Raw genomic sequence first — 6,895 nt, 5'->3', positions numbered from 1 at the left:
TTTAGCATTTAAATCAATGGATGAAATTTTCCTTTGAATTAAATCAATGGCTATTGAGCATCAATTTCTGGGCATTATATCTTCAGTTTTACAATTCCAAATTATGCATAGGATGGTTTGTTGGAAAGAGAAAATCAAGGAAAACAATATGGAAACATTTATTTCGACAAATATGAAATATAAAATACCCAAAAAATCAGTATAATAAGTGTTACATTTTTTTTTTATCAAATCGAGATTTCTGGGTTATTTTTGGAAATAAAACTAGATGCCAAAAATTATGTTGCTTTGATATCATTGGTATACTATCTATATATCAAAATTGCAGAAACAGAAAATGATTTGGCTTATATTTTAATTTTTTTTTCTAATTTACAACAATCAAGTTTTCTTTGAATAATTAATTTCGATTGTTTTAGATTGGGTTTTGCATTAAGTTTTAATAATAAGTTTTGTGAATATTTTTGCAAAGTTTGTGGAAGGATGTTAACACTTGGAGCTTCAAGATTTATGAATTGAAATTGTAGATGGGAAAAAAGGATTATTCATATCCCAATAAATCAAAAAACAAATTTCCCTGAAGTTGTTAGGAAACAAACATCTATTTTTAAATTGAACTCTATAATTATAAATAGAGGGTCTATAGAGGAGATGAAGAAGTTGAATAAAAGCAAGGAAGAACTTATATTATTGTGGGATATTTCCTCTCAAATCACATTCCTTAGATGGTTGGAATTGTTTCACTTTAAGATACTGGTTTTGTAATCAGAGGATTTGAGTCAATTTTTTGAAGACCAATTAGGTGTTGATGTATCTTTGAATATTATGGCTTAAGTACAATGTGATATTTTAAATTTTTGGAAGACATTGCAAGTATTTTATTCTATCATTTTCATTTATATTGATACCTATTGAGTGTTGAAATCTACTTCTGTCTTTTGTTCTGAAACGATAAAGTAGATTGTATTGTCGAATTGTTTTATTTAACTTAGATTTATCTCAATTTATTTTAAGTGAATTGGCATTCATTTTCTGATATTCAAAACAATAGTTAATAGTCTTGCTCTTGTTATCAAAATAGATTTATTTCTTGTCATTTAGATTAGTTTCATTATATGCAAATAAACATAAAAAAAGCATAAAAAATGTAATCAACTTTTCATAAGCTCTTTAAAATAGAGCCTAGAAATCAATTTAAGTGGTTGAATGGATCCACATTCCAATCAAGGTTATCACTAATTTAAACGTCTGCATTGTTTTCTCAAAGTGTTGCATTTGGGTGCATGGAAAAATTTAGGGTTAATATTCGCAATTGGGCTAATTTTCCATGATTTAAAAAAAAATCGCCATTTTCCTTTTTTTTATAAAAAAGATTCGCCTAAATTTTACAATATAAATTTATTTTACCTTAAAAATCACCAACATTATATAGAGACTATATATAAAATCATTATCAATTAGAATAATTTTACAGATATCAATACACATTTTATAGTTTGCATATTAGGGACTAGTTAGATTCGCCAATATTTTTAAACTTCAAGATCATTTTCCATGCTTAAAATTTTCCCTGTTTGGGTGATTTCCCCATCCCTTGTTTTTAAGATTTTTCAAGCAGATCCACTTATACACATCAATTTGTATATTTGTTTATATTTATTTGTAAATATTTAGGTTGATTATATTAGATTAGTTTTATTTTTAATTGGGGTCTAATTGGGCCAATACTCACTCATTGGAGGAGTAATATTTTTGCTTGTCAACACAAATGTGTTAAATTCATTCATTAAACTTGGTGGATTTGTCGTATTCATATTGAAAATGTGCAGATTATGCCTAAGTAGTTTCAAAGGGCAGCGCGAGATCAGTGGGACACAATGGTTAAAATCCCAGGCCCACATGAAAGGGATTATGGTCAATAGAGATATGGAGAGCTTTGTTATAGACTTGTTGAACAAAGGGAAGATTCTCATCCCATGTTTATGGATTCTTGGAGTTGTACATCCACAATATGTGCATAATCATCATGTTGATGACCTTTGTCTAGCCATTAGTCTGGGGGTGGAAGGCAGTCGATTTTTTGAACTTGTTGTCTAACAATGACCAAAGTATCAACCACGATGAACTTAGGAATATGTTATCTTGATATGATGTAATGGTATGTGAAATCCCAAATGTACCCACACCCATTCCAAGAAGATTTTGGAAGTGGCTTCTCTTTTGATACTCTTGTTGCAGGCAACCAGAATTGCCATATTAGAAAATCTATCAATGACCACAAATACACAGTCATTACCATGCTTGGTAGTTTGGAAGGCTAAACATATGGACCATAGAGATGGATACCCAAGGTCGGTTAGAAGTAGGAAGAGGGGTGTATAAGCCTTGCTTCTTAATGGTTGGTTTGGCGATAGTGCAGACAATGCAAGATTTGATATACTTGCCAACATCCTATTGGAATTTTGGCCAATAAAAATACTTCAACATTAATTCCATTGTCTTCTCCACAAAAAAGTGTCATGCGACCCGACTGTAATGTGCCTTCGAAATCATCTTGGCACGCTTACTTGAAGGAACACAAAGGTGTCCCAAATAGCACAATAGTGCATCCTGAAGGTGGAATTCTGGAACTAGCTTTCCATTCATCAACATCTTGTAGGTGGCAATGAATTCTGACTCATTTTCATATAGTTGTGACCATCCAAAGGTCAAATGCCCACAAGTGTTGAGAACTATGTTCAATGCCATAATTGGGGGTTGACTGAGGCAGTTTACAACTTGATTGGTGTTACCCTTCTTATATTTAATGTTAAAATGGAATTCTTGTAGATATGTAGACCATTTCTAATGGTGATCATTCTGCAACTTCCCCCACTAAAGAAATTTTGAGGTAAAAAATGGGTGTCAAAACAAAAATGTACAAAACAAATCAAATATTTAAGAACTGATAGTATTCAATATGATGATGTCAACCATGGGGGATGATTCACCATTTTTGGAGTAAAAAAGTAAAAAGATAAAAAAAAGTACTTTTTCAACTCATATTTTCAACCTATCTCCCTATGATTTTACTCAAATTTTGAGCATGAGCACTCGTTGGATGCAAAATTAATTTTTCATCCAAGGAGCACCCATTATGCATACTTTCGATAGACCCTACTACACGAAAAACATGAAAAATGTGATTGCCATCACATTTTTTTCATGTATTTCAACTTTTTGTGTAGCAGGGTCCATCGAAAGTATGCAACATGGGTACTCCTTGGATGAAAAATTAAATTTGATATACAACGAGTGTTCTTGCTCAAAATTTGAGTAAAATCACAGGGAGATAAGTTGAAAATACGAGTTGAAAAAGTAGATTTTTATTTTTTCCCTCTAAAACATGATGAGGTAATATAATATTACTTTTTATTTCTATTATTATTTTATAATTCTTTAGGAGGTCCATTTTATACCTCAAAATTTATCTAATTTGTTTCTGGATAAATTGAAGAGGTCGATGATCCATCTGGATGATTGTCTCCTTCCCTAGAATATAATGTTTCAATTGTTGATAGGCCTACATGATAGAATACATTTCCTTATCATAAGTGAGGTATGTTCATACAATATCAATGAGTATCTCACTGTGATAGGCCACTGGAGGCCCTTGCTGAGTTAGGACTACAACAATAGCATAGTTGGAGGCATTTGCCTCAATCTCAAATGGTTGTTATAGATCTGGCAAGGTGAGGACTGGTGTAGAGAAAAGGTGGTGTTCAAGTTCAATGAATGCCTTTTGATGTGACTCAGAAAAAAAAAAAAAATTGCTTTTGCTTTGCACTGGTAATTTGAATTATGGGCCAAGTGATAATGAGAGAACCCCAACATGAATCTTCGATAAAAATTAGTAAGGCCCAGGAAGTTGTGAAGCTCTGTTAGAGTCATCAAGGTTATCCAATCCCGAATGACTTGGATCTTAGTTGGATCCACATGCACACCTTACTCATAAATTATGTAGCCCATATATTGGACCTTGTCGATGAAAAATTATAATTTCTCCATGTTAGCACATAACTTGTGTTGTTGTAGGGACTTGTGAAATATTTTCCGAATATGTTGCAAGTGCTATGCCAAACTCTTGCTAAAGATGAGGATATCATCCAGATATACAACCATGAAAGAGGTTTTGAAAGGATATAATACATCATCCATTAGCCATATAAAAATTGTGAGGGCATTAATCAAACTTAAGGGCATGTTTGACCACTAAAAGAGACCCTCCTTAGACTTGAATGAAGTCTTCCATACATCCATTGGTTCTATTGTAACTTGGTGATAACCAAACGTCAAATAAATATTGTCGAAGTAGTTATATCCCTTGAGTTCGTCAAGAAGGTCATCAATATGTGGAATTAGGTATATATTCCTGACTGTGACTTTGGTCAGAGGTTAATAATCAATGCAGAGTCTCCAGGTTCCATCCTTCCTCTGTATAAGAATAATTGGGCTCCCACAAGGTGAGGAACTTGGTCAAATGTGCCATTTTGGTAGCAGATCTTGCATCTAAAATTTAATTTCCTCATTTTCCAGAAGAGAACAATGATAGATTGGCCCATTATGTAGGGGTGCACAGGGGGTCATATCAATCGAATGCTTGACATGACAGTGCAAAGGTACCCCCATGGGTGTGAAGAAGATGTCCATGTACTCTTCCACGACCTTATCCACTTGCTTCTGCTGCGCGGAGAGGCCCTTTTTGGAGGCCATGATCTTCCCCTTACTTTGGGAGTGAATCAGGAAGAAAAAAAATTTCCTAGCTTGGGAGATGATCTTGTTGCATTTCTTATCAATGATTAAAGAAATTGTAGTAGTTGAGGCTACCTTCGGTATCATGTATAGTTTTCTTCCCAAATTAATAATAACAGTATGAGGTATGTACTCATACACAACATGATGCCTCCAAAAGTATGGTTGGCCTAATAAAAAATCACAAACTTCAAGGGAAGAAAAATTACACAATACCTTGTCCATGAAAGGCTTGATGTTGTCGGGCATGCGATGTTGTTGACTGACACAGAGATCTCTCCCTTAGTGGAGCCACCCAATTTGTATGGTTGCAGATGTGGTTTTGTCGACAGTCCCAAATAATTGATGTACTCTGCTGAGATGACATTATTTTGACTCCCACTATAGAAAATGAACCACAACGGAACACCCTTCACCCATATATGTGAGTGTAAGAGATGCTCACCTTCCTCTGGATATTTGGGCTCACTTTTCTTGAACTTGGTGGTGGAAATCATGGCACTGGGTTTTGTATCAATTATTTATTTTCCCTTGTCAAGTTATGGCTTAGATTTGGAACCTGCATATGACTTTGAAGCTTTCATCTTGGCCACCCATGACTGTTTTGTGTAACATTCATTTGTGTTGTGAGTGGAGCTCTTGTGGAAATCACAAAACTTTCCTATGTTTTTCTTTGTATTTCCATTACTATTTTTGTCTACAACTTCAATGGGTTATCTTGGGGTGTTCCTCCTTGGATCTTTCCTTTTTTATGTGGTTTAAGGCCCTTTACCTCCTTCAAATTCGCAGATCCAAAGTCTCACTTATTTTGTTTAAATTTTTGCTTGATTTCGACAACATATCAATATGTTTCACCAAGAAGGGAGATGTCTAAGAACTCCATTTCTACCTATATGTTTGTGTAGACAACCATAATACTTGAGAACCATATGTCACTGAGAGTCCTTGATACCTAGCTTTGTGGATAGGGTATGAAAGATATTTGTGAAATATGGCACTTCCTCGTCCCTTTCTCACCTTAGTGTGGTCCATTTTATGTACTTGTCTTCATATCTTCAAACATGGTAGCATTGTTCCTTGATAGCATTTCAGAAAGAGTCCCAAGAGGGTGCAACTAAAAATAATGGGGATTCCTCCTTTGCCTTTTGCTCACAGTAAGTTTCCGACTTGTCCTTGACATGTGGGGCGGCCTTTAGGAGTGCAAAAATATTATTTTCTCTATCAGAGAAATTATGGTCTGAAAAATATACTTCCAACATATTTAACCATTTATCCACAATATCTACATCTATCTGACCTTCAAATATAGGAATATCAAAGTTAACTTGCACCTTGAATGGGGCAACACCTTTGAAGTGGCTGATGGATGAAGATGCATCACCCATTGGTATTCGCCATAGAATCTGGGAAAAGCTATCCATCATCTTGTTCCTTTGTCGCTCGAGGGCTACTTTGAGCAAAAAATTGATAGGATCTCCTACTCCCTCATATTTATTTTCTTTTGCCATGGGACGTCATCAAGGTAGGTGAGGATGGTCTTGCAAGGGCTCAAGCAATTTTAGTCCAAACTCCTTGTACCTTGACCTTGTTGGGGACATGCACAAAAAAATAGAGAAACAACAGACCATTATGATACTACTAATCCATATTTATGAAGGAATGAATGAAATACATATTTGAAATAGACACATAGATATATAGTGAAAATGAACTTTAATTAATAAATAAAAATGTTGAAATTGTTTACATCCATAAATAAATCAAACTAGCTCGACTAGTGGTAGCTTATCTTTAAGAAGAGATGTGACAACTATGCGCCTCCTAAACTATCATACAATCAGGATATGAGGCATTTTTATCATGAATAAATAATGAGAAACAATAAACATCCAAAACCCTAATGCTAGGAGATGAAGTGTTAAATGCTTATGGGTCCCAATGGGGTAAGTTGGAATGTCAATTTCAAGGGGTCGTAACTTTGGAATACAATCTTTGTTTGGTGCACATGATAAACCATTAGAAAGGTTTATCTAAGGCGAAAAAATTTTGACTACAAAAGCAAACATGATTCAAGAACTCATGTTTGCTCATTTCCCCAAAAACG

Source organism: Pinus tabuliformis, chromosome Q (assembly GCF_031772625.1).
Source record: "Pinus tabuliformis cultivar Carrire ecotype Pingquan chromosome Q, CPIR1, whole genome shotgun sequence".
Lineage (NCBI taxonomy): Eukaryota > Viridiplantae > Streptophyta > Pinopsida > Pinales > Pinaceae > Pinus > Pinus tabuliformis.
Note: the sequence above shows the minus strand (reverse complement) of the source record.